General features: G+C 40.5%; 1 long non-coding RNA gene across 1 annotated transcript in view; it reads left to right on the top strand.

Moving 5' to 3' along the window:
- Window positions 1-12605, top strand: part of LOC132360660 (uncharacterized) — a 398216-nt gene extending 385611 nt beyond the window's left edge. Inside the window, exon 3 of the long non-coding RNA XR_009501150.1 lies at window positions 10392-12605. This is a non-coding gene — a long non-coding RNA (uncharacterized LOC132360660). The remainder of the gene's footprint in view (window positions 1-10391) is intronic.
- Window positions 12606-22691: the final 10086 nt, after the last annotated feature.

Below are 22691 nucleotides of genomic sequence, written 5' to 3'. Positions count from 1 at the left end.
CTAGAGACTGTCATACAGAGTGAAGTCAGAAAGAGAAAAATATCACATATTAACACATATATGTGGAATCTAGAAAAATGGTACAAATGAACCTGTTTGCAAGGCAGAAATAGAGACACAGATGTAGAGAACAAACGTATGGACCCCAGGGGGGAAAGGGGGCATAGAATGAATCGGGAGATTAGGATTGACATATATACACTAATATGTAAAAAATAGATAACTAATGAGAACCTGCTGTATAGCACAGGGAACTCTACTCACTGCTCTGTGGTGACCTAAATGGTAAGGAAATCTGAAAAAAGAGGGTATATATGTATACATATAGCTGATTCACTTCACTGTACAGCAGAAACTAACACAACATTGTAAAACAACTATCTCCAGTTTAAAAAAATATAGTAGAGTGTACATTTTAAAAAAAAATCTAACAACCAAATGAGTTTGTGTCATTCATTGTTTTACAGTTATTCTAAGGGAAGTGAGTGGATAGGAGGACGATCATACTTATATGGAGATTTTAACTGAAAAGGCCATGAGATTTTTTTTTAAAAAAAGGACAAAGCAAAGAGTAAAGGCGATGAAGCCCATTCCTGCCCTGGGAATGCAGGCATATTATTTCTGTGCTGAAAGTCTAGATGGAGGTAACTTATGGAGATAAAAGGCTTAAAAGTTACCTGCATCATCTCTAATCTCTACCAATTACCACAGAGGAATTACTCTTCCCCTGGGGTATTTTAGTCCTAGGTTACTTATATTTGTTATCAGTGAATCACCTTTGTGCTGCAACACACACGATTGTCTCTGCATGATTCTTATCAGCCCAATTCCCACCAATATTAATTCAGAAAATTTTTTTTCTAAATTCTCATTCTTATGTCTTATATCAAAGTCAAGTCAAAAAGATCTTCAGGAAATGATGCACTCTGGATTCAAGTTTGCCCTCCAAACTTGAAGTAGGTGCAAATAGTCATGACGGTCTTGAGAAGTGAACAGTTCCAGATGCATTCTCTCTCCCAAAGGCAGTGTTATTCATGGCCACGGTGGAGGTATTTCTACCTCCACCAGCTCAGTGATGCACTGGTCAACTGCCAGGCTCACAGAGGCTGTCATCACAGCTGCTGCTATCCTCAGCTCTTACTTCTGAGGGGCAGGAGGAGATGCAGGAAGTAGGGTGAAAGGAAAGAAGTAATCCATGATGCATGACAGATGCACTGGAATTAAATAGCCTTTTATTAGTTACGCATGAATTTCATCCTTTCAGAAATCACGTGCACTACATGTTTTAGCTTTTAGGCGAAAAGAAAGCATATGCTCACCAGCATCCAATTACTATGGCAACCTTTCTATCCCTCAGCTAGAAACTTGATTTAGGACTTTTTGTGCATTACTCCCAATGCTTAACATGTGTAGGGGGCCTCCTGAGCAAGAATTTTCAATCTTGCTAGCCTAATTCACCTATCTCTCATATTACTTTAGTTCAGCAAACAACCAGTGTGCCTCTTATATATACCTTGGCTACATTCTAGGATTCAAGGATGATTATGGCAAGACCATGGCATGCTGACAGCCATACCGTACACTTATCCCTAGAAACACACTGAAAAAGCGTCGCTCTGTCCTTTTTCAAGAGTTCTCATAAGCCACTGTCATAAGCCATCTTTTCCCTCTCCTCTTCTTCTTTAGGGTGTGCATATTAAAAATTTCTAAGGATAGAGTCTATTTTAGTTGTTATATTTTAAATAATTATTACGAAGTACTGAATCACAAACAAGGCTCTCATTAATACTTAGGAATAAGCCTAGTCATGACACAGTTATGTGGAACATAGCATAAATAGTAAACTCATGCAAGAAAGAATGAAGTGAATAAACTAACGAATTGACAGACTCATGAATCATCTTTAGGTAGATCAATTCCTGGACACATGGCTCCTCCTATCTATATTGGTTCTTAGCTTCAATGTCAGAGAATGGTAAGTCAGGGCTTATCCTTAAATTATGCAAGCTGGTGGATAACTGCATCTTCTTGGAGCCAATGAACCTCTCGCACAGACTTTAGACTAACTTAGAAGGGTTGGAAGAAACCAGGATCTTTGGCTCTTTCTCCCCAGCCCCATTGTGCTACTCTGCCAAAGAGCAGAGTAAAGCATGCATTATCCTAAAACAATGAAAACCATGTGTTGCCTGTGATAACACAGTCTGAGAAATGCACTATGTTGGCATCTTTTGAAACACAGATGCAAAGTTGAAAAGGTAGCTATTATTTTAAGCTTGCTCTTAACAAGAAAAAAATCCTTTTGTTATAAAACCCTGTAGTCACTCACTTGTTCATAATCATTACTCAGACTGTCTAGTACTGATAGAATAAAGACAACGCTCTCTGCCTAGGTTTTTAAGGCCCTCATCAATCTGGCTCTCACCTGCGCTTCACCTTCTCTCACCTCACCTCCAACAGCTAATGGTTTCTCCTCCCTTGGCTAATGTACTAGCCTTGCTCAATTCTGCTGATACCATTCACTCTACCCAAAAAGTTTCCCCACTCCTCTGCACCTGTTCCTACAATAGCTATTCTCTGAGGATCACAAGAATTCTCGCCTCCCACTGATAGTTCACAGTGCTGTGTCCTGCTCAGCTCTGAGCTGTTATAGCCTCTCCACTCTCTGGATGGCTCTTTTGACAAACACATCATCCTGCCTTGAGACACTTCTTGTCTCAAAGGTGCATACAGTTATTTTTATTCTGAATGACTTAGCCTCTAAAATGTGTAGGTCCTGGTCTCCCAAACTAGTCTAAAGCTCTTTGAAATCAGACTTCATTATCCTCCACACAAATCAAACACAGCACTGCATCCTAGTGAAAAAAATATATAATATATATATATGATTCTGAGGTAGAAGGATTACATTTTCATACCCTGAACATTTCTTGGAGGCATCTTTAAAAGCACATTATTAAGGGTTGGTATAAAAGATATATAAGCATTTAGAAAAGAGGGATACTGTGGACATTTGGAGGAGAGAATACTGTTGATTTGGGTGTTTCACATGATATACAGGACTGTCCATTTGTAGGTGGATAAGTGATAAATTATATAAGGTGATGTGTTTCATATTTTATGGAAAGACATTTAATGAGGGAGGTACACAGAAATATTGTGAGTACAGGAACAAATAAGTGTTAAAACAATTTAATTTTTAATCTTGAACTAATTAAAAACTACACCTGAATCCTGAAATAAGGAATTAGATATTTTCATCCTTTGAAGAATCATTGAAATGGAGGAGTCTGTAAGTCTTATATCCCATTGCTTTTGCTGCACTTATCTACACAACCCTGGATTTCTTCATGGGTATATGTATGACATTTTTATGGCTTTCCATTAAGATTATAAATCCCCTTAAGATCAATATCTGAAATCTCTTATTTCTTCAAAATATTATCAGAGTGATACACAGTAAATGTTCAGTAACTATTGACCTTGGTCAAGTGATTAAACCATGAAATCTGAGTTTCACTATTTTAAAAATAAATGATCATATGTAGCTTGCATTGTCGTTCAGACAGCAAGCATCGCCTTAATGATAACGTATCTGGCACAGAACTGATACTCAAAAAGTATCCGTGGAAAGTAAGATGAGAGGCAAAGTGGAGGAAAGGAAAGAGAGGATGACATGCTCTGTAGTTTATGGTACAAGATATAAACTGTACGTTACTGCTATTAAGGGTAATATGTTACCTGATATAGATACTACAGGGTCCATAACATTTCCAGAGTCAAGAGATAAAATCCTCCTACTTTCTGCTTTCCGTTTTTATTCAGCTAATCTTCATCAAAATGCATAGTATCAGCTCCACCCACCCGTCTACTTAGATATCAGCAAAGCTGTTTTCCTTTTACTTCTCGTAGCAGAAACATTATTCAAAGTAACCATATTTTACTACTAGCAAAAAGAACATTTAACAAATAACATTTTTCATTAGGAAAAAAATCAACAACAAAAATGCCAAATTGCTGAATAGCTGATGTAAAGTATTAGAAGCCAAAAACATGCTGAAAATTTGTAACTGTGCCCAGAGCTACATTTAAGCAAAAGAATCATTACTTCTACTTTGAAGCAAAAAGCTTCTAAATCAGCAAAGCAAAGAAAGTCAGCTGAATCTTCTCTGAATTATTTGGCAAACAGCACATTTAGTAATATTTTGTACAAATAATGCCACTTTTCTAAGGTGCTCAAAATATTTTGCAAACAACCAGTTTCAGAACATTATGATTAAATAAATAGTAGTGTTCGTACCTTTCGATAGGAATAAAACACCACGCCTACAGTAATCAAATTGTGTAGCAAGCCAGCCAGAGCCTTCCTCATCCCTAACCTCCCCCTCTACCCTCCTATATGTCTGCCTGTTTCCAGATCCTGGGCTGAAATAGAAACTGATTTCCCAACCTGGGACTCCTCATGAAAGGTAAAAGAGCAAACCTAGGCATCTCTGGCTGTCACTCAGGAATAGATTGATTCGAAAGGTGAGCCTAAGGACATTTTCAGCTGGAGCAAGCTACAGCTGGCTTTTTAGATAGCAATTATTCACTGATAACTGTTGTGTTTGCAAATAACTACTGCTTCCAGGGACACCCATAATTCTTTAGACTTTCCAGGTCTCAGGGGAAATGACTGGCAATCTCTTTTCCATGATATGGTAAAAAAAAGAACTCTTAAAAGTTCATTCAAAATTGAATCTTGACAACAAAGGAGCATATGAAAAGATGCCCTACATCATATGTCATCAGGAAAATGCAAATTTTGAAAACGAGATACCACTACACACCAACTAGAATGGCCAAAATCCGGCATACGGACACCACCAGATGCTGGTGAGGATGCCGAATGACAGGAACTCTCATACAACATTGGTGAGAGTGCAAAATGGTATGACCACTTTGGAAGAAAGTTCGGCAGTTTCCTACAAAATTAAACATATGCTGACAATATGATCCAGCAATCCCGCTCCTTGGTATTTACCTAAATGAGCTGAAAACTGTGTCCACACAAAAACCTGCACACAGATGTTTATAGCAGCTTTGATCAAAATTGTCAAAAACCTGAAAGCAACCAAGACATCCTTCAGTAGGTGAATGGATAAATAATCTATGGTACATCCAGACAGTAGCACAATAGCACTATTATTCAGCACTAAAAAGTAATGCACTATCAAGCTATTAAAAGATATGGAGGAGATTTAAATGTATATTACTAATTGAAAGAAGCCAATCTTAAAAAGCTACATACTGTATGATTCCAAATACATGGCATTCTGAAAAAGGCAAAACTATGAAGACTATAAAAAGATCAGTGACTGCCAGGAGTTGGGGAGAGAAGAATGAATAGGTAGAGAACACAGGACTTGTAGGGCAGTGAAACTACTCTATATGACATTATAATGATGGATACTGTCGTTATAAATTTGTCTCAACCCATAGAGTGTATAACACCAGGAGTGAACCCTAATGTAAATGAGGTAGTCTGGATGATAATGATGTGTCAATGTAGGTTCATTATAACAAATGTACCACTCTGGCGAGTGATGTGGATAATGGGGAAGGCTATGTGTGTGGAGTGGGCAAGAGAGAACTGGGAAACCTCTGTATCTTCCTCTCAATTGGGCCATGAACCTAATATTGCCCTGAAAACAAATTCCATTAAAAAATTAATCCTCAACCATGCCCACCATCTTCATAGTAGCCACTGACGACAGTGGCTATGGAAGACAGCGGCCCCTTCCCCTGCAAACACCCACAGGGGTGCTTGTTCCTGGTTACTCCAGGAGTCTCACCTTTGATCCCATAGGAGCCCACTGTAGCTCACTCTTTCAAGTCTTTCTTAGGGCTGCTCTTTCCTAGTGCTCCCTGAAAGAAGACCCATGATGCTTACCACCTGATACCCCTCAACCAGATCCCTTCAGTATCCCACCCACCCAAAGCTCATGGAATCAAAACTTTGTGTGTGATCCGGCTAATGAGGGATACAAGAGTCAGTGTTGACTTTGCTACCGCTGCCTTCCCGCACTCTGGCTATTCCCTAGCCCCTGTTATCCTTCACACTTTTTTAGTATTTGTATTTAGTATTTCTCGTATTTTTTTTTGTATTTTAGAACTTTAGTATTTGATGAATGGACTCAAGATTATAAGATCCTGCATCTAAAGTTCTGCTACCTGTAAATTTAAGATGAATTTATAAGTATAGATCACTCCATTATAAATGGAAGGGGTCAGTTAATTTAAGAGGCATGGAGATTAGTCCAATTTCCAAATTAGCTAACTTTCAGACTTTTATTCTTACAATAAGCAAGCTAGTACTCTAGGTTAGGTCTATTTTAGGATGTGGGTAAGAGGTGGCTAAACTGTAGTTCCCAAAACCTAACCCTTATCTCTCAGCCTCACTCTGCATAGGAAATTTTCCAATTGCATTTCTAATATTAGAAATATTTAAATTTGGTGTAATATCTGGTGCTTATCTTCCTCTTGCACAGCTACATTGTTTCAGAACTAGCTATCTGTGAGTCTCTTTCTTTCTGTGGCTCTCTCCTCCCCCTCTTGACTAAGAACTCCCAAAGGCAAACACTGTGTGTTATTCTCCAAAGGTCCAGGGCAATGCCTAGCACATGGTGAACGCTCAGTTGATACTGTGGACAGACCCACTCGATGTGTGTAAAAAATTAAAAGAATGCATAGCATGTTCAGTAGCATATTCACTAAACATATGTCAACTCTGTATTTTATTTTTCTCTATGTGTGTGCTTTTCAATTACTGCCAAAACATTTTGAACACATAAAAAGAATCAATGTAGATAACAGTGAATGGAGGTACTGTCAATGTGGGTTTGGCAGGGATCTTAGCAGAGCTTCCTCTTGAAATACTTCTCTGAAATCCAAGTGAAGAGAAAGGCAGGGCATGGGCTAAATTGTCTCCCCTCTCCACCCCAAAAATTAATATGTTGAAGTCCAAACCCCCCATACCTCATGATGTGATAGTATTTGGAGATAGGGCCTTTAAAGAGGTAATTAAGTTAAAATGAGGTGATTAGAATTGCCCTGATCCCACATGACTGGTATCCTTATAAGAAGGGAAAATTTGGACACAGATAATGGACAGAGGGAATACTATGTGAAGAGACAGGGAGAAGACAGCCATATACATGCCAAGGAGAGAGGCCTCAGAAGGAACCAACATTTCTGACACCTTGATCTTGGACTTCTAGTCTTCAGAACTTTGAGTAAATAGATTTCTGTGGCTTAAGCCATCTACTCTGTGATCCTTTGTTATGGCAGCCCAAGCAAACTTATATAGAAGTGCATGTCTGCTTTAGAAGGCATTGGCGCTTCATGCAACAAAGCATATTTCATATAAAGAAGATGTGAAAGAAACTAGCATGATTGCCTACTATATGCCTGAGTACAGTGCTAGGTCTTTCACAAGAATCACCCTTTAAGCTCTTCTCAACCCCTATAATGTGGCATTATTAACCCTGTTTTTAAATAAGTGAGTTTCAGAGATTAAGAAGCTTTCTAAGGATACTTGATTGATTTATTTCAGAAACAGAGTTTCCAGACATGTCTATCTGATTTCAAAGTCAATGTTCTTTTACAGTGCTATGAACCCTATAGGCTAGAAGATCTCTGAAGCTGAGGGCCTGGAAGAAAGATAACTCCTGTGTACACAGGCAGAAGAGCATCTCCATGCATGCTCTGGAGGTAGAAAGCATGTAGCTTCATATTTTTAATCACATTTTAAAAAATATAGTATTTGTCAATACAAAATGCTGAGAAGAATCCAAAATTTACCTTGCATCAACTGAGCTGTTATTTTGAGTGGAGGGCAAGCACTCAAGGCCAGAACTAGAATAAACTAAAAGCAAGCATAAACATCACCGCTGTGAAGTTCAGGTTAGCGGGAATTTTCTTAACAAAAGAAGAGTCCACTATCTGACCTGACATGGAGATTAGGTTATACGTGGAACACATGAGATCTAAGTCTGTTCCTACTATAATCTGTGAGTTAAAAAGCAATGGAGGCCCTGCTATATTTCTATCCAAGTTAAACTTTTTCTGTTATTTGTTATGTATTGGTTACACATGCACACACACATGTGTTAGTGTTTACTGAAATACTTAACATTTGTCCAGGAGCGATTTTGCCTCCCCCAGGGGACATGTGGCAATATCTGGAAACACTTTTAGTTGTCACACATGAGAACTGGTGCTAATAGGATCTAGTCGGAAGGGACCAGCGATGCTTCTAAACATCCTCCAATGTACTGAACAGCCCCCAGCTCCACCCCACAACAGAGGATTGCCCAGTCCAAAATGTCAATAACGCTGACGGCTCCTGCATAAGAATTCACGCAAATTTATTGTCTGTGCCAGCTTTCTTTGTAATACATTAGTCTTAGTGATATATTCGTTTTGAATCTATGTAATGTATGTGATAGGGAATTCATTAAATGTGTTTATATAACTTGGCTTGCTTCTTTTTAAAATTAACCATATTATTTCTGCAATGCATTACCAGTATTTTTTTTTTATAGAACCACGTATATGGTATGAAACTTCATTTTCCAGTTAACATATTATGTTTTGTTGCCTGTTGTTACCTAATACATCGTGAATACATTTCTTTTTAATTATATGAATTTATACTTTTTTTCAGAATTAGTAGACTAGTAATATCCAGAAGATCATAATATCATGTCCAGAACATATGATTTTTCACCTGGACTGCAGTATAAAGTATAATATATAAACAAATAATATATTTCCCATAAAATATATTTATATGACCATATCATGGAATTTAATTCTTTTTTCAAAATTATTTATCTTTGGAAAATTGAGATGTATCTTTTACAACTTTGTGTCATATATATAGTATGAAAAGTGACAGTAGGGAATTTAAAATTAAAGTTAAAAATTAAGTTAAAAGTTCATTTAAATTCTCCATCCATTCCATTTGTACATATTAGATTTGCACAGATTAGGTTCAATTCAGCAAACATTTACTGAGCACTGGAAAAATAATGATGACTAAGACAGAACTGCTAGCTGTGAAGAGCTCACTTCTGGCCAAAGAGAAACAGGACAGCAAAACATTTTTCCTTGTGGTTGGAATTGCAACACAGTATAAAATAAAGTTTCCTTGTTTATATTTCTTTCATCCCCCCTTCCTGCAGTGTCCATCAACCATCCTGTTTCCACATAGTCTTAATGATTGCCAATTTTAATAATTTTAACATTATGTTGAGTCAAGATCCATAATTTGCTAAAACAAATTTTGGATCGTTTAGGACATTTTGATTCTTTCCAATTGCCCTCTATAGATAACACTGCAATGGATATTTCAAGTATGTAGATATTATTTCTCTTTTAGAATATTTCCTTAAAATAAATTTCAGAGGAGTAGAATTGCTAAGTCGAAATAGTGTGAAAATATTTTTGACTCTATAAGTACATTATTTTGTTACTTATAAAACTATTGTGCCAACTTCCTTTGCAACTAGAGTATAGTGGTGAAAACAAGTCATTGCATACTTTCCATCACTGAGTTTTATTTATGAAAAAAATTTTTGTTATTGAATGAGATTTTAAATGTACCTTAAATTCTATTTACATTTTAGGTCTCTGATTACTGGTATGCGAGAAATCTTCCTATATTCTAATTTGCTTTTTTTTTTTTTTCTGAAAATGAATGTGTATGTCCTATGCTGAATTATCTGAGTCCTAAGATTTTTTTCACAAAGTTAAACATAGACTTATTATTTATTAATCAAACAGTCATATCCCTTGGCTTAAATATTCTTAAAAGATTGCTGTACTTATGGTACATTTACCAGGTTTTGAACTACCAAAAGAAACAAATCCTGAGAATATTCAATACTTTCCACAAAGAGCCTAGATTTGAAGGGAAAAAATTTTAATAGCTATGACAACAAAAGCAGTTAATACCAGTTATCCACGTACCAAAGAGGCATGGTTTGGTTTCAAAATGATTGTAGTAGCCAAGTTTAAAGTAAATAGGAAAAAAAAAAACAAAACATAGCCATCTGTTATGAAATTTCTTTATTCTTGCCTTTTCTTCCTTTCTACCTTCTCTGGGTGAGTGGTTTAAGGGGATTAATGCAAACATCTGAACATGCTATTTTCCACTAAACTCACTTGGTCTTTTCTTCTCAAGTCCTTGACCCAGATAAAGAAAGATATGATTTCCAAATTCAATGGAAGCTGAATTTCATTGGAGGGGAAAAATGCTACCTCAGCTCAAAGTCTGATTTCTCTGCTGTCTTACAGTTGTAATTGAAAAATAGAGTTTCACTTAAAAATACCTCCTTTTGTTTACCCAGGCCTCATGGAATCATCATGTGGGAAGAAACCTTGAGAAGTCTTTCGACATTGCAGACCACATATTCTGAACCAAAACTCCAAACAAATAGCCTAACAAAAGACTCTTTTCCTTATTTGCCAATGTATTTATAACGATCGTATAAGTGTTTAAAAGGTCATATGAATTTATACACAAAATCAATTGCCTAAGTCTTGCTCATCTCCCCTTGGTCCAGGTATCAACAGGACTGATGTGCTGCCCCCTCCTAGTTCTGTGTTTTCAGCCCTTCTCACTCTAATTGAGTCAGTTTGTTCAAGTGCCTCATAAGTATTTCTCCAAACACATCCCACAGGTATTTCAAACTCAACACCTCCAAAATTGAAATCACCTTTGCTCCCAAACCAGTTCCTCCACGTCTCATGCTCTCGCCATGAACAATACAGCATCATTGGCTACCCAAGCCAGAAACCGTAGAATCTTCATAGCCCACCCGCTACTCTCTCCCTGACTCAGTCACTGAATCTTGTCAAGTCTATCTGCAAAGAATAAAAATCTCTCATGTGCATTTCCTTCTCTTCATCCTCACCACTGCTGCCTTAGTGCACATCCTTTCAACTTCCTCGGCAAATTATTGAAATCACCTCTTTGTTTGTCTCCCTGCCACCAATATTCATCACCATCCACCTGCCCTCCACACTGTCCTCCTCATCTCTGTCAGAGGTCTTCAGAAAATACACATTTCATCATGTAACATATGACCACCACTCCTTCTCTGTGATCTTATATTAAAGATCAGAATTTTCTGCTGTAACTGAGATAGTCATGAATAAAACTCATATTCCCAACAGGGCAAAATGAGAAATTCTGAATTGCTTTAAAGGAAAGTTGCCAGGCTGATTTTTTTCCCCAACACAGGATTTCTAGGCTTGAAAAAATGCCAAACAGCTTTGTGATATTGCTTGTATTGACCCCTGCCCCCCACTCCATCCTCCAATGTCACTTCAGAGAGTCTTATGTTTAAAATACAGATTGTGAGCCCAGTGTAGGAACAGACAGAAGCAAGGAGATGTGCAGACATCAAACAGCTACAATGTGGAATTGTTCAGCTAAAGAAACTGACAGACCCTTAAAGACAGTCTTCCTAAACTGATATCAATAATATTCAATGATTCTTTCTCCTTTGAGGTGCTCTGAGCTTTTTACAAGAATCAACTCTGAATATACAAACAGAAATCACAGAAAGAGTAAACAAAAGAAATATCTTTTTTTGTCCCTTTCTCACAAAGACAATTCCTTAGGTATCAAAACCAGGGGATGAGAAGGATTACTTTATTTATATACGCATAAATTCTCTCAGTGGTATTTTTGAACTATAATGAGCCAGGAAGTGTGCTGTGGGAACACACTGGTGCCAGAGAAAGCACCTCATTTTTCTAGCAGTCTCTGAGGGCAGAGGCTACACCCATCAGGAGGACTGACGCCAAGGCAGTATTCAATATATGTTGAATATTAGAGGAAAATAGTTGCAAAGTTATAAGATAGTGGTGAAAAAAGAGGCATTTAACAAGTGCTATAGAGGTGGGGGACTGATCGCATTTGGCCCGGTGAGTGAGCTGGTGTCAGGAAAGATTTTTTGACAGAATGTTTTAGCCAGGGCTCTCTGAATTACAAGACAGCTTGTGCTATTCTCATTTCTGGAAATGTCCTTTCCAATTTCACTACATACCTACTGAACTCTTACTCATCATTCCAGATACAGATTAAATCTCAGCTCCTCAGTGAAGCCGCTCCCAACCGTCACATCAAAATCTTCTTACTCCAGGTCTCTGGAGTGTTTTATTTATACCCATACTTACATACACATTCTCATACTATGTCCTTATCACACATTAATGTCCTCTAGTTTATTTATTTTGTTGAAGCACTTATATAGCCCTTACTATGTGCCAGGCAGTATCTTAATGGCTCTGCAATATTGTTTCACTTAATCCTCACAGAAAACCTATGTGTAGTTTTACTATTATTCCCCACTTCACTGAAGCCCAGATTTCTAGAATTCTGTCTTGCACTACAGGGCAAGGTCCCTGGGAGAAGAAAATGCATTTTCTCCATCCTTATAACCTCAGCTTGTAGAACATGACGTAGCAAATTGTAGACTTTCAATTTGATAAACACAAATACGTACATATTGTTGAATAAAGAATGTTTGGCAGAGACGCCTGTTCAGATCAAAGAGACACTACTCATTTAGGAGATGTTTAGTTGAATTCGCTTTCATATAACCTCCCCTTAACAACTAAAATGTTTAGTGAATTATATTCTTAGGGGGAAAAGCATAAAAATGATAGTCAGTGACTTAACTATTGTTCTGAAGCCCAAGGAAATCTCATCAAGACCTGGTTAACCCATTTATTTCAGAAAGACAAATCTCACATCACGGCAAAAAAAAAAAAAAAAAGGAAAAGGAAGATGTAGTATTTGCAAATTTTTTGTAAGAAATCTCAGTTCAAATCTGTGCCAGCCCACTGTTTAATATGCTCCCCCAAGAACAAAGGAGATCTGCAGTTAAAGCTGCTGAAGATGAGACCAACACACGTCCTCATTGCCAACTGCATTCCCTTCAGGGAGTTGCATAGAAAGACCCAGAGCATAGGAGCAGGGGTGACTGTGGGCAAACCCTCCTTACCCACCCAACTCCCAGCATTTGGAGGGGCAAGATCTGCTGAAATGTGAAAAGGAAGGTAATGCACAGATGGTGGCAGAGACCTCAAAGATGTATGGAACAGTATGAATGGTGTACACTGTCTGAACAAGAGTAAAATGTCATTAGGTACAAACTGACTAGCCTCTAGGTCTCTGGTCCTCCTGAAACTTCCATGTCACTGGTTATTTTTTTTTTTTTTTAATTTATTTATATTTGGCTGTGTTGGGTCTCCGTTTCTGTGCGAGGGCTTTCTCTAGTTGCGGCAAGAAGGGGCCACTCTTCATCGCGGTGCGCGGGCCTCTCACTGTCGCGGCCTCTCTTGTTGCAGAGCACAGGCTCCAGACGCGCAGGCTCAGCAATTGCGGCTCACGGGCCTAGTTGCTCCGCGGCATGTGGGATCTTCCCAGACCAGGGCTCGAACCCACGTCCCCTGCATTGGCAGGCAGACTCCCAACCACTGCGCCACCAGGGAAGCCCTCACTGGTTATTTTTAAGCACTGAAAAGTAAGTCTGGACTAGAGAATGGAGGAACTCCGATTTTGGAAAATGCCAAAAGGACACCACCTCTCCTTCGGTGATTACAACTTCATTCATTTGAGGCAAGTCCCCATTTTAAAATGTCAACACCCCAAAAGGAGGTAAACCTTAAGTCCTTATAAGCTAACTCGTGGTTTATCCAATAATTCCCTGTCAGAGACTAGTTCACCCACAGATAAAGACAAGAAAAGGATCCAGACTGGCACCAAGGGAAAGGAGAGCAGTCCTAGGAGAGGAAAAAACACAACCACTGTAAGAGTGAGGAAGGCCCGAAAGGCCCACATTATGTTCTTCCCAGTTTTCCCAGGCTGGCTGTGTCACCAGGACAGGGCAGATCTGCAGGTGTATCCAGGGCATTAGAAATAATAAGCAGTTTCTACTCAGGAAGCATTTTTAGCAGGAGAGAGAAATACTGCTTTACCAGTCCATGTCTAGTTCAAAAAAAAAATTTTTTTTTGATTTGAGTCAGTGGTGTCAAAGGCTACCAGGCCAGCACCCATGACACCTGGAGAAATAAACAGCCAGGAGAAGGCACAGTCCTCTGGTATGAGGCTGACCAGCTGTGCATGGCTAGACAGAACTCAGGCCTGAAATTACTCAGAACTGGTTGGTGACTCAGTGTTCTACTCTGACCCCACAGAAAAGACAAGCCATATTGCTGCTCCCTGCACACCCTGACTGGAAATGTTTCACAAATAGCATGAGTAAGTCATTGAGATGCTCTTGATGGTTTATCTCCTACTCACACAGGATCTGGAGACAATAAATGTCAAAGGTCTGTATTTCTCCCACATCTTAATCATCCAACTAGAGGATGAAAGCTACCCAGTAACCAGAACTTTCAAAACGACCAAGCATGGGTTTGGGCTCCAGTGCACAGGAGAAGCAAGAGGCTTTCGGTTTAGCTGAAAATGAAGAGAAGCTGAGGGATCCAGGACACAGATGGTGCAGGGGAAAGGAAAAAAAAAAACAAAGTTCTAAGTTCTTCCCTTTGCACTCAGGCCAACAGCCTGGGCTGCCCTGAACTGTTTCACAGGTTGTGTCTGCACAAGGATATCCAGTCCAAGTGAGCTTGAGTGAGCACTCACCTCCTTGCTGCAAACCAAGCAATTGGGCAGAATTGTGCCAGCTCCAGAAAGGGTACCATTTTCTAGTTGGGCTACCCAAAATGGGTGCCTTTGTAAAATAACTGGCCCACCCAGCAGGAGTACCTTTATCTCAGTAGACACAAAAACACCTTATATCTAAGCAGAAGTCATGCCAAGTCCAGTTTAATTGGGCGTGAGCCGTAGCAAAATAGAGAGCTGAGGGTTCTCTTCTTCCTGCCTACAGACCCTGCACTCAACTTTGAGTCTCTGCTTTGATCTCACAACAGAGGGGTCATGATCTCAAGGAGACCAACAAAGAGAGGCCCAGAGTTCTAGTCAATGTCACAGAGGCATGGATGAGTTTAAGTAGCTCCAGAGACCCTAGATGCAGAAGGATGAGAAAGTACCCATGCTGCATTCCCAAGAAGCAAGGAAAGAGAAAGCGGGAAGCAGATGTTGTGCATACTTCTGAGCACCTGTTCAGCTGAGAGGCAGACTGGGGTGAGAATTTGGTTGGAAAGAGCTAAGTGATGGCACCACCTCGGAGAAGGTCGTGTTCTTTTGTCACGTGTTGGGAAATGAGAGGTGGAAGTTGAAAGAACCTACGTGTTGAGCAATGGGAGTGCATTCAAGGATTAGATGATTTCTGCCCAATTCTTAGGTTTCCCCAGGGCTGGATGCAACCTTCCTATTTGCCTGTGATCTCCAGGTCCACATCTGAGCTCTTTGTCTTGCATCCTCTTTAAAAAACCAGAATTATTCTGCTTGGGGGTTTCTTTGTGAACTCATAGATTCGTCTTCTCATGAGCCTGGGGCTACCCTCACCTGGTAGGAGGTGGCCCTATGTGGTTTCTCCTCCTTGCTGAATTCAGCCCCTAAGCTCCCAGCTGGCATGAGAGAGATGCAGAGGAGTCAAGCCCCTTAGAAGCTCCCCTCACCTGGGATGAGTCTCATTCTTTGGTCCTGTGAGCTGGCTCCACTGGGAGGAAGGAGCCTTTATGGCCTGACACAGTTAAGGCTCTGGAGGTGAAGAACATCCTTTGCCAGCCTCAGGCATCAGCCAGCTTGCCTGTGAATTTTGCATTTTAAGCACCTCAGATCTCAGCTTAATGAAGAGCATCCCTGCTCCCAGAGCGAGCTGGTGACAGAAAAGCCAGCAACCAAAAAAAAAAAAAAAAAAAAAACACAGCCTGGCTCAGCAAGCTGAGTTCCATTCCTTCAAGCCAGCATTTAGGAGAAGCTGCTCCTGGCCCAGCAGGGCACAAGTGCTACTGGGGGCAGTGGGACAGGGCAAGAGGACCAGGCAAGGGCCCCGAGGCCACAGCTTGGTCAGAGACCAGAGACACAGGCAAGAAGCTAGAGGGCAGCTTTATGACAACCTAGCACCCGTGTGCAGCAGGCAGCCTCTTCACAAATGCACAGGATCGCAGGTAAAGGGGGCCCAGCAAGGCAGCTGGTCCTGAAAGTAAGTGTGGGGTTACTGAGACAATGAAATGCGATGGTGTCTGGAAAGTGCTGAGCGAAGACCTGACATGTTCAGTAATTAGTAGCTACCACAGGTATTATGACGTGGCCCTCAGCCTCACCCCACTCAGTTCCAGGGCTGCCAACAAATATTTCCAGGAAGGACTGTGCTGGCAAGTCCTAGCGAGGCCAGCAAGAGCTTGCCTTCTCCCCTGCTGGGGTGAGGCAGACTCAGCCCCTTCCCTCCTGGAAAAGCTAAGCCCAAACTGGTAGAAATGGCTAAGCTGAGCCTCCGTCAATCTGTGCCTTCCTGACAGCTGACTCTTCAGAGCTCTTAGATGCAAAGTGCCCACCTGAAAGCTACCTGGTTAAGAGCCACAGTGCATCTTCCTCTCTCCTGCAGCCTCTCTCCGGCCCGTGCAAGCGGATATGCCTTCAGAGTACACTTTTCTCAGTTAACGACAGGACATTTTTGCTTAACAGAGATGAAGCCGACTCATCTGGAGCTACGAGATAGGAGGACACAGGGAGGAGGAGAGAGGGAGGAGGAGAAAGAGGAGCTAGCGCTTCACTAGAGAGGCTGCACAGCAAGGCAGGTGATGACGGTGCCCATTAGAGTCAGGCCGCCGGGACCTGAGCCCCAGCCTTGCCTCTCTCTAACCACGTGGCTTCCAGCAATTGTTAACCTCATTTGCCCAATGAGAATAACAACATTATATACCATAGGGTTTTGTATTAAAAGAGCTAAGATATGTAAAGTACTTAAAAGCAGTAGCATAGTTTCTCTCCATATATATTAATCTCTACCATCATTAGAAATTATTAGTCCATGGGGGCTTCCCTGGGTGACGCAGTGGTTGAGAATCTGCCTGCTAATGCAGGGGACGCGGGTTCGAGCTCTGGTCTGGGAAGATCCCACATGCCGCGGAGCAATTAGGCCTGTGAGCCACAACTACTGAGCCTGCGCGTCTGGAGCCTGTGCTCCGCAACAAGAGAGGTCGTGATAGTGAGAGGCCCGCGCACCACGATGAAGAGTGGCCCCCGCTTGCCGCAACTAGAGAAAGCCCTCGCACAGAAACGAAGACCCAACACAGCCAAAAATAAATAAATAAATAAAAATTAAAGTTAATGGGTTATTAAAAACAACAAAAAAAGAAATTATTAGTCCATAACAACACTGAAGTAGATGCCATGATTATCCTCACTTTGCAGATGAGGACACCGAGGCACTGAGCCCAAGTCGCACAGTTAGTAAATGGTGGGCCTGGGAATTGAACCCAGAGTCTGCGATGCCCACTGAGCAACAGGGTCCCCTAAGTGCTACCCTTTACAACTGGGGTGAAGGGGTTCTTGTTCAACATCACATTAAATAAAGGATTACTCTTGAGGTACCAAGAGTTTATACAAACTTATTTCCTAGTCACAAACTCTACCCATGTAAACCAAGCCATTTTCACCAGCGCTCACCCTCTTGGCCCACAGGCCTGCTATCTCCTTTCTGAGTCTGCATATTAAAGTGCAAGTCTTAGTCCCCCACCCAAAATATAATTTCAGACTTTCTGGAATGGAGCTTAGGAATCTTCATTTTTGACCAACACCCCCCATGTATACACATCCCTCCCCATCATCACCCTCCTTGCTGTAGTTCTCCGGCACTATAAACCTGGAGCTATGGCTGCAGGTTTTATCTACCCAGTTTTGTTTTGTTTTTCACACATCCTTAATAGGCACCTGAAATGTTCCCAACAGATTTCAGAACATCAAATTCAAAACCTAAAAAAACAAGGAAAAAAATAAAAATAAAAAACACAGAGCACTACTTGCCTTTTACAAATAACACACGTAACTCACGTAAAAGCATAGAATCTGTGGAAGGTGTAGGTTGAAGGAAGTCCCATCGCTACCATTTATCCAGATGGTTTCCATTAGGAAAGAAAATATTAACTTCATAATTATCCCCACAACTCCAGGTCTGCGGTGGTTCTTTTAATCACTTGTTTAGGATGGAAAAATTAACACTTTTCAGGAAAGCAAAGAACTTATCCTTGTCCTAAGAGGTGCTGTCGTGGTGACCTGTGATCTGGAGGTCAGCTGTTCAAAGTACTGTGAACACACCTGCCAGATGCAAATTCCTCCTTCCTCCTTCATTGGAATGTCACCCCAGAGAGCTTGTTTTTATTCCTAGGACACACTATTCCAAACAAAATGTGTTGTCTAAATTGCTTGAAAAGCATAGAGACTAGGTGACCCATGAACTACCCAGTCTCATGACCTCCCACAAAAGCTCACAATCCAGCCATGCAACTGGACTCTGTGATATTCAATGACCACGTGTCAAGGGAACAGTCTTGTTTTAATAACACAGCAAAAAGTAATAATAACATGCATTCACGGAGCACTTAATTCCTAACCTTAATTCCTGTGCGCACTGCTTTTCGTAATTAACTGATACAGTGAAAAGAACCAGGAAGAAGGGGAAAGCTGCTCACCTTTGAAAAATGACAATGAGTTCACAGCAAATTTGTCCTGGTGAAATGTATAGTATGCAATTTACCAGTTGTCATGGCCCTTCCCCTTGGTGTCTCATAAGCTGCTCCTGGCCCCCAACCACCTTGATCGTGACACCCCTCCAGCTGCTCTGCCAGATGCTCTTTGCTGGTCAACTGGAAGATACATGAACAGATAATACCTTCGGTCTGCTGGAAGCTCTCTGTGGGATATTCTTCCAACACAGCACTTATGGGATTTTAGTCAGGGGTTGGGGGGCAGGGAGAGGGTGGTGGAATTACTTCAAGTTGCAAATGAAGAGAAGCAGTATGTGCAGCTGGCCATCTCCAATTAAACACCAGCTCCTTGGTTAGCAGCGATCTGAACCTGCAGCATTTGGGTGGTTTTTCCCCTGAGCTATTAGGATATTCATTAGTTCAAATCAAAGTCTATAAGCAAGCTGCTAATAAAGAGTGATTTTTGCTTCTCTACCAACATGATTGCAGAGCATTTTGGGCTTATTATCTTATTTAATTGTCTAAGGAAACTAATTGTTTTGGCTCATTTGTTGAAATTTATAACACTTGGACCCTTTTCTTTGCTGGCAGAGCAGACCAGAACATTTTGGCATTGAAGAATGTGTATTTGATCTATGAAGTATATAGTCTTTTAAATATGTATTTTCACTATGGTGGAAAATTTATTTCTTCAGAGACTCATTAGTTTAAAGTGCAATGTCCTTTGGATGGGAATCAATAAAATATTTATTCTGTAAGAAGAGATGTCTTTGTATATAGGGACAGAGGGAAAGGAGGCATCCAACTCATTGGATAAGGAATCTACTTTGTCCCAGAAATCGATTCTTCATAAACAATACTGTGGTGGTAGTAATAATAGTAATAATAATAATAATGGAGGGGGAGGGGGAGAGGGGAGGGGGGAGAGGGAAGGGAGGAAGAGGAAAGGAAGAAGGGGGAGGAGGAGGAGGAGGAGGGAGAGGAGGAGGAGGAGGAAAGAGAAATAAAGAAACAAGTGAAGTGGACTTTCCAGTCCCTCAGACCTGGGTTCAAATTAAATTCTGCTACTACAGCTCTGAACTTTATTTTTCTTATCTGTAAAATAGTTACTACTTCACCAAGTTGTCAAAAGAATTAAATGTGCTAATGTATATGAGGCTTCTGACCCATAACAGATATCTTACAAAATTAGTTCTTGCTAGAACTATGGTTTCCAGGTAAAATACAAGACACCAAGTCTGTTAGTTTCCTGTTGCAGCTGTAACAAATTACCACAAACTTAATGACTTGAAACAATGCAAATACATTCTCATAATTCTGGAGGTTACAAGTCTAAAATGGGACTGCAGGGTGGTGTTTCTTCTGGAAACTCTAGGAGAGAATCTGTTTCCTTGCATTTTCTAGCTGCTAGAGGCCACCTAAATTCCTTGGCTCACAGCCTCTTCCTCCATTTTTAAAACCAACCACATAGTATCGTTGCTACTCTTTGACCCCTGATTCCATTCTTACATTATCTCCCTTGTAAGGACCCTTGTGATTAGTCCACTCAGATAATTCAAGAAAATCTCATTTCAAGACTCTTAACTTATTCATATCTGCAAAGTCCTTTCTGCCATATAACATAACATATTCACGTACCCTGGGGCTTCAGACTTGGCAAACTTTGGAGGCCACTGGTCGACCTACTGCAATCCACCCTCTGGCCTCCAGAGAGTCACATCCATCTCTGATGCAAAATACATTCACCTAATCCTGACATCTCGAAAAGCCTCAGTCCTTTACAGCATCAATGCAATTTCAAAATCTCATCTAAATATCAACAACTCAAAAGTCTTAAATCTCATTCTTTAAATCATGTTTGGGTCATAACTCTCAGTATGATTCATTTGAGGCAAAATTTCCTCTATATTTGCACCTGTGAAAATAAAAAACAAGTTATATGATCCTAAAATACAATGGTGGGGCAGATATAAGATAAGCGTTATAGTCATTTCCATTCAAAAATAGAGGTGCGGGATGGAACAAAGAAAAGAGTCACTGGTTCCAAGCAATATTGAGATCCAACTGGGAAAAATTCATTAGGTTTCAAGGCCTGGAACTAATCCTCTGTGATTCACAGCTCTGCCCTCTGGGCCCTCAGTTCCATCCTCTGGGCCTGAGGCTCTGCCCTCAGCTTCACTGTCTGGGTCATGCTTGCTTTTCCATGAAGTAGAGTACGTATTTGCAGCTGAGTAATTTTTAAGCCTATTTCCTGCATGTAGAATTTTTGGAGTCTGACTGCTTTCTTTCATTTCCTCTTATAATCCAAGCTGGCAGTATTTCTGATGATATAACATCCTCAAGAACATTATGAGTCTCCCATAAATGCCTAAGGGATTCATTCCATTAGACAAAAGCCTCCTCCAGAGAGCCTTCCAAATAATCTCATCTCTATTTTTGACTTCTCCTGAGATGGCTGAAGGGATCCATGGGTCACATGCATAATCTTTTCAAAGGGACTTCTACTGATTGAATACTTGGACCTGTTGATCCTTCCAAAGAATGAGCAAAAGGTTGGTGAGCCACACCCTTGTTTTTCCTCCAGAGCATGCTTTCCTGTTATTAAATCTCCTATTGTAGTATCTTTGCAATCTGAATAGGCTGAGAATTTCCCAAATCATCAAGTCTTGGCTCTTTTTTGCTTAGAGTTCTTCCCTCAGTCTAGCTCTTTCCTCTCCCATTTTGCTGTAAGCAGCAAGAAGAAACTAGGCTACACCTTCAACACTTTGCTTAGAGATCTCAGCTAAATATTCAAATTCATCACTTACAAGTTCTGCCTTTCATAGAGTAGGATACAACTGAGCTGAATTTTCTTTCACTATACGTATAAAAAGGATCCCCTTTACTTCAGTTTCTAGTAACACCCAGCTGAATTCAAAATTCAGATCAACAATAAATAATGTTAGGTACAATTAAGTCCCCAATACTAAATGGGACACATTTAAATAATAATTTTTAAATTTATCTGAAATTCAGTTGTAACTGGGCATCCTGAATTTTTATTTGCTAAGTTTGATTTCAACTAGGTGTCACGGAGGGTTCTGAGAGAACAGGATGCAGATTGGGGAAATGCTGCAAATGTAGAGGAAAATAGAAGAAATGCACAGCTTAAAGCTGGATCTGGAAGGGCAGGCCTTATTAAGGAGCTATGGCAGGGGGCCTTGAACAGACAGGGAGGCAACTGGAAGGGTTCAGAGAAGGCGAGATATGGAGGGAGGGTGGGGATTAATCCAAAACTACTGGAGGCATTGAGGCTGAGCACGGTCTCACCTCATTATTTTGCTAAGGCTCACACCTGCCAACAGAACTGCATCCTATCAACACCTATCTCCAAAGGAGGAAAGGTATTTTTCATCATCTCTAGGCCTCTTGTGGCTAGACACACACACACACACACACACACACACACACACACACAGAATGCAAGTACATCTACGTGCATGGTGGCACCATGTTGATTTGGTCAAACTTATTAACAAAAACTTCTTCTTCAGTGGGAAGCCAACACTCTTTATACTCCAAGTTTACAGACCACCGTAAATAATTTTTCAATTAACTCGCTACCATGAATGTAAGTATGGGTCAGGCTGTCACACACACACAAAATAGATATCGCTAATACCACTTTACATGGGACTTTTCTGAAGCAAAAGGGGTTTCATGTTTACCATTCCTTTCAGCCCTGCAGCATGTCATATGCATAACTTCAGCTTCAACATTAGCTGACAGGAGTAAAAGCTTTCTGACTAGATTGTCTTCACTTTCAACTGTGATCACGTATTGCTTTTCCATGTGTACCTGTAAGATTTTTCTGTCATGTCTGAAAAGTAAAGGCTTTAAGAAAGAAAAAAAAAAAAAAAAGCAAAAGGGGTTTCAAGTGTAATGGCATCTATTACACTTCACTGTTTGCTTCACTGCCCTCCGAGCCCCACCACCAAAAGCAGGAAAACATTTCAATCTGTAACATTGAAACATCCCAACTC

Source organism: Balaenoptera ricei, chromosome 2 (assembly GCF_028023285.1).
Source record: "Balaenoptera ricei isolate mBalRic1 chromosome 2, mBalRic1.hap2, whole genome shotgun sequence".
NCBI classification, from domain to species: domain Eukaryota; kingdom Metazoa; phylum Chordata; class Mammalia; order Artiodactyla; family Balaenopteridae; genus Balaenoptera; species Balaenoptera ricei.
Note: the sequence above shows the minus strand (reverse complement) of the source record. Positions and strands in the feature narration are given on the sequence as shown.